This window comes from Pteronotus mesoamericanus, unplaced genomic scaffold (genome assembly GCF_021234165.1).
Source record: "Pteronotus mesoamericanus isolate MK-2021 breed Mesoamerican mustached bat unplaced genomic scaffold, CSHL_Meso_final contig_50, whole genome shotgun sequence".
Classification (NCBI taxonomy): domain Eukaryota; kingdom Metazoa; phylum Chordata; class Mammalia; order Chiroptera; family Mormoopidae; genus Pteronotus; species Pteronotus mesoamericanus.
Window position 1 is genome coordinate 21,490,677 of NW_026555186.1, and position 11,685 is coordinate 21,502,361.

The window sequence follows — 11,685 nt, forward strand, 5'->3', positions numbered from 1 at the left end:
TAGATGACCTTTATAGTACATAGAAATGGTATGCATGGATTTAGATAACAATGAGAGATTTTGTGGTCTTGTGCTCTAGTGTGCGTCTAGAAGAGAAGGTTGCTCTGACATTTCAAAGATAGGTTATCTTAGATGCAAAAAGACAATTGATAGGCCCATTTGAGGTAAAGACTGACCTTTGTCAAGGAAGCTATGGGCCTAGGACGTGACTACTCAACATGCCTGGCTTTTAGATAGGAGTTCTTATGCTCAGCCCATCCTATGTGGTTACTTTCTGTCTCTGCATTTGTAAGACCAGTTACAGAGGCATCCCCTGAGCTTGTCAGGTTTAGTTTGTGGCTCCTATTTCACAAAAAACATAGGTCAAAATATTTAAAAATAGGAAAATGGCACGAAAAGAAAAGTCACAGGAGAAAAAAAGCTAATGACCAATAAATGAATAAGGAAGTGTTCAATCTTGCTAGCAATCACGAAATGGAAAAGTTTCTCTCTCATTAGAATAGTAAAACTGTGAAAATTTGGTAACATCTAGTTTTTGAGAGGATAACGGGAACTGAAAATCTGATATACTATTGATGGAAGTACAAATTGAGTGCAAACACCATGGAGAGCAATTTGGCAATATCTAATAACGAAGAAGATTGCAGTCTTTGGTCATTCCATTTTTGAGTATACAACCTTAAGAAATTCTTGCACATTAAGAATCTCCATTAATAATTAGGGTAACACAATTTGTAGCAGTGAATAATTGGAAATAACCTAAATTATTATCAATAGGGAAATAATTTGTAATCTATTCCTACAATTGAATTTTTATGACAATTTAATGATGAACTCAATGTACAGGTGTCAACATGGATCAATTATATAACATTGAGTTGAAATGCTACAAGAGGATACATTACAATTTATATTTGAGTAAGAGATATATAATTCACCATTTATATAAAATGTTAATCGCATACCAAATATAAATCTCAGACTTACAAAAGTATGCACAGGAAGAACATAGAATCTTTAAGATCATAGATAACTGGGGGGAAAGGAGAAATGATGGGATTAAGGAAGAGCACAAAGTAAGCATCAACTAGATCTGTAAAATTCAGCTTGAAAAACAAAACAACCTGAATTATTGCTTTAAAATGTTTAACATCTGCTAAGTCAGGGTGTTGAGTGTGCATGGTGTCGACATAAGAAATGTACAGGCCTGTAGAAAATTTTTGTAAGAGTTTATTTGAGCCAAAACTGATGACAGTTGCTGGGAAGTGTGATCTCTAATACTCCAGAGAATAACAGTTTTGCAGTTTCTTTTATGCATTTGAAATTAAGGATGGAGGTAAGGAAGATTACATGAAGGTGGGAGAAAGCAAGGATTGGGTTACAGGCTAGTTAACAAGATTGTGTGCTCTTTTGAGGGGACATTCTGAAGGGTCTGAAAAGAGGCATTTCAAAAATGTAACCTAGAAGTACAGAAACAATGGACAAGGGCTTGTTTAAGGCAAAGGCAAACCTTTTACTAAAGAAGTTATATGATTGGGGAATGACCGCCTGCCATGACCTGCCCAGCTAGGAATTTATGATCAGATCACCCTGTGAGGTTACTTTCCATAAGCCCCTTTTTGTCCACGGTGGGTATTTATCATTTTAATCTCTGTATAGTTGGAATGATTTACAACTTAAAAAAAAAAAAAGGAGGGAAAAAAAGAATACTGTTATCTCTTATTACAATTTATCTGGCAATTTCAGAAACATTTTCATACTTTAAATTTGCAATGATATATTATAGATGAGCAGAAGTAACTGAAATTATTTCAGTCTTTATTTATTTCAGTCTTTCTACCCAAAGTTTTTAGCACAGAGAGCGGCAAAAAATAGTTTCATTTTAATCACTCTTTCCTTATTGACTTTTTTATTAGAGTATGAGATCAATAACAGGAAGGGAAAAAAGTTGAGAAGAAAAAGCGTGGGTGTAATCAATGGTTTGTAATAATACCATAAAAACATCTTAACATTCAAAAATAAGGAAGTCAAAATGAAGTCAAAGCTAACAGCAAAAACCCTCACATGGTAATAATAATTGCCTACTTTAGCACTGTGCAAGGGGTTAAGAAGTATAAAAATATAAGGCAAGGTTCCTTTTTCTCAATAAATTTACAAATTGGAAACAAGATTAAGTGTGATAAGGAAAAATGTAAAAGGTTATATAATTTAATGGTATACATTGTACATTCTGTGGGTTTCAAATAACAGAGATCTCAGTGAAGTCTAAATGATTTTTCTGACATCCATGTTGCCAATATTTCTTAGTCAATGTTGTGGTTCTGCTTTGAACTCCCAGCAACATTCAATTTAGTTGAGGGCTCCCAACTTCTGGAAATGCTGTACTTTCCTCCCTCAGGTTCGGTGACACTATATTCTGCTAGTTCTCCTCCTACCCCAATGTTCCTCCCTCCTCAGCTCAGTCACAAAGTATCAAAACACCCAGGGGTCAGTCCTGATATTCATTCTATTCTCTATCAACTGATTTTTCCTTTGATCAATGTATCCTTTTTCGTGGCTTTGAAAACCATCTAAATGCCAATGACTCCTATATCTAAATGTCTGCCTGAGTGTGTCCAGTAGACAACACAAACTTCATGTGACCTAAACAAAATTCAACCTGTTTCTGTCTTTTCCATGTACTAAATACAATCACAGTTCACCAAGTCCATAGCCACTATACTTTCTTCAGTAGGCTTTTTAGTTTTCTTAACATGTGTTACATATATAATGTGCCGTTTTTAGCTGTTGTAGCAGGAGGCAGAAGTGTGTCTATTCCATCTTAGTCAGAAACTAGAATTCCTCTCTGCTGTGGTCTGAATGTTTGTGTCCTTCCCCGCCCAATTCACACGTTGAATTCCTAATGCCCAATGAAATGGGTATCAGGAGGTTGGGCTTTTGAAAGGCACTTAGATTATCAGGTGGAGTCTTCATAAATAGGATTAGTGTTCTTATAAAAGAACCCTACAAAGATCCCTTACCAGGTACGCCATTGGAAGACACAGTTGAAGGCACCAGTTATGAACCAGGAAGGCCCACACCCGCCAGGCTGGCACCGCCTTGATCGCAGACCTGCAGCCTCCAGAACTGTGAGAAATGAATTTCTGTTATTTATTAGTTACCCATATTGCATTATTTTGTTATAGAAGCCTGAACAAGCTAATGAACTCTCTCTTCCTTATTTTTACAATATAGTCAAGAAATGTATTCTTTTTTGTTAAGTATCTCTAATGTCATTTTATCAATATAATTTGTTTTTAACTAGAAGTATGCTTCTATTTATTGATTTTGAGGCACTCTATATATTTCATATTTGAGTTCTTTGTTGAATACAGATATTGTAAATACAATCTTCAATTCTATAGGCTGCCTTCTAACTCACTCTAAATGTATTTTTCTTATTTATAGACAGAAAATTTTTAACCATTTAAAAAAATATATAGTCCCTTTTAACTTTTTTTTCTTTTATCTCTAGGGTACTTTGCATTCTCTTATTATTTGTATGTAATTGTCCTAGAGCAAAACAACCTTTATCCCTGATGCCATTACACAGGAAGAATGCACATCATGCTCCAGAGTCAAAACACTTCATATCCTAAGATAAGCCAAAAATAAAAAGGAAATCCTACCTCATCTTTAGAAAATCCTCAGTATTTCCCATAAGCTAACTTCCTACCAAATGTTTATTCCTTGCTTCTGTAACACTGATGTCTAAAGATATATCACAACTTATATGTGCAGAAGATAATGATGTGGAAAAACTGCTATTTTCCCCCACTATTAACAGGCTAATACAAACTTGGTAACCTTGTAGCATTTTTCCTTTAAGATAGGTTTAATTTTTCAAATAGTAGATGTTTTAAAATACATTATCCTTGCAACATCTTTTCAAAGAAACACTTAGTTTTCAATTCCTTAATTCAAATTTTGAATCTACTTAGACAAGAGTTTACCCCACATATAGAATTTGTATTTAAATTATTATATTAAATTACATTTGTGATTTATAATTCCTTTTCATAACCAATTTCATTTGTTACTATTTTATAATTCCTAGCCATTTTTAAATGGAAGAAATTTATTCCTTTGAACAACCTCAAAATACAGTTTAAAGTCTTCATCAGACTTTTCCATAAAATTAATTTCATTAACAGTGAATGTCCCATTTGATGACTGGATATTATAACCAGGTAAGATGACTTCAGGATCAAATACCATTAAAAAAAAAAAAAAAAGCACCCTCTCAATTAACTTAAACAAGAAGGAAAATGTATTATCTTATATATCATGTTTCCCTATAATGCAACTCTAAAGGCAATTAATTCAGAATAAATTATCAGAATTTGTTCTTTCTCTTTTGTGACTCTACCATACTAAATATGCTAGATTTGCCTATGACTGCTCTTCTTTTGGTTACAAAATGGCTAAAGAGTTCGAGATGGTCCAGGAAAACCCAAGAACACCCACAAGAACAAGAGAAGCCATCTCTTCCTGTATATTATTTTAATCTATTAAAAAAAGAAAAAAATCTTTCCAAAATTTCATGTGTGTGTGTGTGTGATAGTCAACATTGCGTCAAATGCATTCCTAATAAGTCACTAAGAAAATTCAGACAACCATGTTTGGTTGAGCTAAATGCATAGCTGTGTAGACTCAATAAATTACTCAACAAAAAATTTAGTTCTGTTAGAAAGGAGGAAGAACGAAGGCAAACAAAATCTGCTGTCCTGGTTATCTTTGCATTTACTTAATTAATTTTGATTTGCTCGGTCATTTTACTTGGAAAAGTGTTATGCTTATGGTTTGTCATTTTTATTCTCTTCCTTCTCTTCTGTTTTGACTCCTCCTCACCTAAGAGTTTTAAAATTGCTTTAGTCTGCCCCACCCCCAATCCATAACCAGTTATTGTAGTGTTTTAACATTCTCATGATAGTTACCTATTACTATATAATAAGACAATTCAAAAGTTAATCGCTTATAGCAATAAACATTTATTCTCACAGTTTCATGGTTTAATCAGAGGTTTTCTCAGTTTTCCTCATCATTAACATTTGTTTCTTTTATACTTGTTATAATTAATGAGCTAATATCAAAACATTTTTATAAACTAAGGTCTGCATGTACTGTTGTTCTAGCACATTCGTTGAAAAAGACACACTAAACTTTCTCCACTGGATTGCCTTTGCTCCTTTGACAGTGATCAACTAGCTGACCATGTTTGCATGGTTCTATTTCTGACCTCTCTAGTCTATTCCATTGGCCTATTCATCCATTCTCTCCTCAGTGCCACATTGTCTTGGTTACTATAGCCTTATAGTAAGTCTTGAAGTTGGTGTCAGTCCTTCTATTCTTCTTCCATATTGTGGCAGCTATTCTGGGTCTTTTATCTTTCCATATAAACTTCAGAATCGACTTGTTGATTTCCATGAAGTAACTTGCTGGAATTTTGATTGGGATTGGATTAAGTCTATAAATCAACTTGGGAAGAACTGAGACTTTAACAATATGACGTTTTCCTATTCATAAACATGAAATATCTTTCCGTTCATTATGATCTTCTTTGATTTCTTTCATAACTTTTATAGGTTTTCTCATATAAGTGGCCCAACCAGGGGATCACACCTGTAAACCAGGTGTGTCAGGACAACACTCCAACCAACTGAGCTACCGAGCCAGGGCTCTTTGTATGTTTTCAGTTTTTTTCTTGTGATTGATTTCTAGTTTCACACCAATGTGATCAGAGATTATGCTTGATATGATCTCAATCTTCTTAAATTTACTGGGACTTCTTTTGTGTCCTAACCCGTGGTCTATCCTAGAAAATGTTCCATGTGCCCTTGAAAAGAATGTACATTTTGCTGCTTGGAGTAAAATGATCTGAAGATATCAATGAAATCCATTTATCTAGTGTGTCATTTAGGGCCATTGTCCCCTTGTTGATTTTCTGTCTAGGAGATCTATCCCTTGATGTCAATGGGGGCTTAAATTCCCTACTATGACTGTATTACTGTCAATCTCTCCCTTTATGGCCATCAAGGTTTTCTTTATATTTAGGTTCTCCAATGTTGGGTACATAAATGTTAACAAGGGTTATGTCCTCTTGTTGGATAGCTTCTTTTTTCATTAGATTGTTTCATTCTTTTGTCTTACTATAGCTTTTGTTTTAAGTCTGTATTGTCAGACATAAGTATTGTTATCCCAGCTTTTATTTACTTTTCATTTGCATATCTTTTTCCAACCCTTTAGTCTGTGTGTATCTTTCATTCTGAGGTAGGTCTCTTGTAGACAGCATATATATGGATCTTGTTTTCTTATCCATTCAGCTACCCTGTGTCTTTTGATGAAGCATTTAAGCCATTTACATTTAAACGGATTATCAATAGGCATGTACTGATTGCCATGTTATTCTTTATAATTATATTCCTCCTTCTTCTTATTCTCCCCCTTCTTCTTCTTTTCCACCTCCTCCTTCTTCTCCTCCTTCTAGAAGGCCCTTTAGCCTAGCCCAGGTGGCACAATTTGTTGGAGCCTCATCCTGGACACCAAAAAGTTGTGGATTTGATTCTCAATAAGGGCACATACCTAGTCTGAGGGTTTGATACCCTGTTGGGGCTCTCTCTCTTCCTCTTTAAAAAAAAAAAATCAATGAGCATATCCTCAGGTGAGCATTAAAATAAATAAGTAAATAAATAAATAACATTTATTTTTAACATTTCTTGTAATACTGGTTTGGTAATAATAAACTCCTTATGTTTGACTATAATTTACTTTATGACTGAACTCAGAAGTGGGCAAATAAAACAAACTTAAAAAACAAAAAACGAAATGCCATCCTGTGGGGAAGATGCTGTGTTGTATTGCAGCAGATGCAGGAAGGTCCATGTCTTACAGTCAGCTATTTTCCATTTTTAGTTTTTGTGCTTTTTTTGTGGGAATTCTAATAAAATAATGAATACTTGAAGAAGACAAAAAACAAGTGGGCAAATAACCTTGCTATTTAAGAAGCCTAAGTCAATGAATAAAAGTAGGGGGAAATCACAGTTTTCTGTAGTGCCTTATACAAGATACTGTAGTAAGATGATCCTAATCAGATTTATCCGTAAAATGTGAAATGAAGACTTGCCAAATAGATCATCGAGTTTTTTATTGCCTTTATATCTTTCTGTAATTTGCAACACAGACAAGTTTACTGACAACAGCACTACCTGCTTTGTAGAGTTATTGTCAGGTTTATACTGCCAGAACCATTCCTTCTTTCTGCAGTAACTTAATGAACAGTTTCTCATTCCTCCAACTCCCCACCGGAGTATTTTAGGAAGATATATATTATCTTACTGTAAAAGAACTTGCATTCATTAAATATAACCATATTTGTATTTCCTATAGAAGAGACATGGAATACTTGGAACATTACTTGCTTATTTTTAAAAAGATTATGTATTTAAGGTAATCAAAAAACCTATATTATAAATAGTAGAAAGTATTTTTTAAAGATTTTATTTATTTATTTTAAGAAAGAGGGGATAGGAAGGAGAAAGAGAGGGAGAGAAACATCAATGTGTGAGAGAAACATTGGTCAGTTGTCTCTCGTACATGCCCTCACTGGAGACCTGGCTTACAATGCAGGCATGTGCCCAGACTGGGAATCGAACCAGCGACCTTCTGCCTTCAGGATGACTGAGCTACAACAGCATTTTTAAATGTGAAAGGTCACACTAAGTCCTCTTAAAAAACCAATGATACTGTAATCATGTAAAAACTTTTTAATATGACTTTTCCTGCTTTCCTTTTTGATTCAAACTGGCCTCAACCAGCACTCTGACTTACCTGCCTCCTTCCCCCTTGTATGTTCCCTTCCTTAATCATCAGCACTAAGGACAATTAGGTTCTGATAAATACCAAATAATCTTAGCAACAAAGACTCAGGTCTGTTGACGAGAGACAGCTTCAAACGAGGATAACATCTAAGCCCCAGTTGTGTTTTAGCGCCAGCCCCAGCAGCGGCAAAAGCAGATGAAGCGATGCCGTGGCTGGCATCAGGACCAGACGCACTGATGAACGGCCCCATTCCCTGGCACCGATCAATCAGTAGGGAGCATGACTCTGACTATGACCTTCATCACCATGATTAATGATTTTTCTCCTGTATAGTGCATCCCCTGGAAGCCATCGATTAGCTGGGTCTTTGAGAATTAGCTTACCTGCCACTCCCGGTGTGGGCCACTTCCTGAACTAATAAATCCTTATTTTCTTAGCTGCAAGCTCCTGTTCCTGTCTTATTAGGCTTTGATGTACACAAGCAAGTGGGCATCTTTAGTCCTGTAACAATTTTGGTGCCCAACTTGGGGCTCCCTTTTGCCTGTGGATTCCTGGATCCAGGGTTTACCTCCAAGCCCCCTGTCAAGGAGCTGCCTAGACCCTTTTGTTGTCCTGGAGGCAGAGGCTGGATGGCAGTCTATGACCGGGAGCCCCCAACCTACAGAACTTATGTTTGCAGCATAAGAAACAAGGGATTGAAAAGGCCTAGTTTTGGGATTTGCTCTGGTTTGGAAATTGAAGACATCTCATGGTAAGCTATAGCAGGTGACCATCTCAGGAAAGCCACCCTTTTCTAGGCTCAGGGAAACCCCAATGGGTTTCAGGAACAGGGAGAAGAGTCGTTCCTGAGAAATCTTAGTTGGTTTGTATGATCTAGCCTCCTTCCGTGGGACTCAGGGAAACTCAGTGGAAACGAAAAGGGAGAAATCTGATTTGTAAGTCTGCTTGAGGCTGCATTCCTTACCCATTGAGTCTGTGTCTTATCTAGTGGAAGGAGGCCAACCCTGACAAAGTTTCTGCAAACCTCAGAGTGGGCAGCGGAATCACATCCCGGACTAACTTGAGGCAGTTGTTCACCTCATATTTACTAATCTGAGCGGACCTCACGTTCATCCTCTCTGAATAATACTCAGGGTTTGAGACATAGTGGGAAGTTTGGCAACTCACCCCCGCTTATTGTTGTGTCTGACTTGTTGTCTACCAAACTCTAGAAAGATATAAGGGTTGTTGAACTGTTAAATCCTGGGGGGGGGTTTTCTTTTCAATGATTTTATTTACTTTTAGAGAGAGGGGAAGGGAGAGAGAGGGAGAGAAACCTTGATATGCAAGAGAAACAATGATCAGTTGCCTCTTGTATGCCCCAGCTGGGGACCTGGCCCCCAACCTAGGCATGTGCCCTGACCAGGAGGAATTGAATCGGCAGCCTTCCAGTTTGCAGGACGATGCCCAATCCACTGAGCCACACCAGTTAAGGCTGAATTGTTAGATTTTTGTTCACTGTTTGTTCTGTTGTGAATTGTCTAATCTTAGGACTGACTTTAGATTCCTTGAGCTGAAAATAAGTAATTACTTTGACAAAGACCTTAGTATTTCCATCTCTGTATCCATCTCTGTATCCCAGTGTACTGAAGTACATTTAGCTAAAATCCTATAAAAGAAAAAATTGGGCTAAATGAAACAGACATTAACAGGGTTAAGACAAAGGTTTTAGTACAGAAGTACCAAAAGCTGAATGGGGCAAAGCTGACCCCCTGTTGGCCTTATAAGACTAAAGGATCCCAAACAAGTCTACTCTATTTACCCATGTGGAGAGGTTTAAAAGACTGGAAGGAAGAGATTACAGTGAGAAACCTGACCAGCAATCACTCGGAGCAATAGTCAGGCTGGCTAAATCAACTTAAAGATTAATAACAGGGCCAGGGTCCTTCAGCCCAACCCCCTGCTGGGGGCCCAAAGCCTCTTTACTCACCAGTGGGTAAAATGATGAGATAAAAAAGAAATTTCCAGGACGCCTTGAAATAACTCCTGAACAAAAACCCAATGGTGTAGTCTTGACTCAGACTACAAGTAGATTAAAGTATATGAAAATGTAAGGATTGATAAGATTAGTAAAAGTGGAGTATTTAAACAGGCTTTATGTTAACGTTGTGGCAACTTCAATTGATTGTATCTCTTTACCTGATTGTACTGTCTCATTAGGAATTGGGACATGAAGGCTGTCAGTTTTTCCTTTTCAGCTACCAAAGGAAGTGAATGTAGAAGGGCTTTGCACCCTCTCGGGTTCATGGAATTGTTTCATAATGCCGGAAAACTGTACTGTCTGTTCCAGCTGAAACTTGACAAGTTATTTGGAAGATTTAATGTTTTCAATTAGAAACTTGTCCATTTTCAAAACTGACATCAGACCCTGATAGGGATTTTTTTAGTCCCCTCCCCAAGATAAAGGAAAACTATGTGCCCAGAAGGAAAGACGTAAATAAGAGATTATATAAACAGGTAGGTCAACCTATGATGTCGCTTAAATTTCAACACATATTTGAGAGCAGCTGTCCCATATCTTACAAATTTTTGTGAAACCAGAAATGCTGGTCTAGAAGGAGTTCAAGCCCACTTATCTTTATCATCTCAATTCCTAAGGGAGGGAAAAAAAGGCTAAGATGTTTTGAAAGCACAAAGTGCTTGTATGGCTCTAAGTCTCCCTTACCAAAGACAAACACAGATTTAAGTGATTTTTTCCACAAATATTAAAAGGAAAGAAGCCATAGTCACCTGAGCAGATCAATTTAACTTATTCCAGCTGTTCCTTCTTAAATTACTGATTGTCACTTAATGGTGCCTGTCTCAGGGCTGAAAGATCTGTGTGTCTGTCCATGTGCATTGTAGTATTTTCTACATCTGAATGGTATTCTTAAATTTTTTTTTAAAAGGAAGTCTATTAAAATGGCTTAAGCAAACAAGTACTTATATGAGAAGTCCCAAAAATATAACAAAAACTAAAATGCTTTACAGAATCACATGATCTGAAAAATGTTTTATATTGAAGCTGGTTTGAGTTTGGTCTGGTTAAATATGTATAGATTTAAAATCATCAGCATTAAATAATAGTTTTATTCTACCTGGGTTTATTAGTTAGTTAAATATGCCCGTGGTAGCTCTGTTGTAAAATTTGTCAGAAAGAAACTTGGTATGATGTTTTCGTAAGTAATCTAAATTTAATTGCTAGAGGCAAGTAAATTAACAAAATGCAAACAGGATAAAAAGTTTCTTTTAAGTTACCTCTCTAAGCAATAATTGTAGTGTACTTTAATAGTTTTATAAATCTTTGTTAACTGGAAACTCAATTTAAAGTTTTGCTAGCGATATTAAATAAGGGATAGTCATTGAATGTGTAGACCATTTCTAAATAAGTTAAATGAAACATTAATTATTGAACATAGATTTATCTTTCTGTTTATTACAAAGAAACTAAAGATATTTGGGTCCATTAGTAATCATCTTATGCCACATTTAAAACTGATATGAGAAAATATATTTTTAGAAATTACTAAACGTGTTCATAAATATATCAATCCAAAGAATATTATTAATTGCTTTCTTTTTAGTTGTCACAGGAAACTGAAGTTCCAAAATTAAGATTTCTAATTAAGATGGAAATTTAATAATAAAAGGGGTAAGGTATGGTAATAAATTTTTTAATGCAATTAAAAGGATAAGATTTGTCTCAAATTAAGGTTGACTATTTCTGACTAAGAAGAGACAAACTAAGAGGAACTAAGAAAGTTATAGAAGGTCTATGAAGATGTTGAGATTTTATATAGAGTCAAGCTG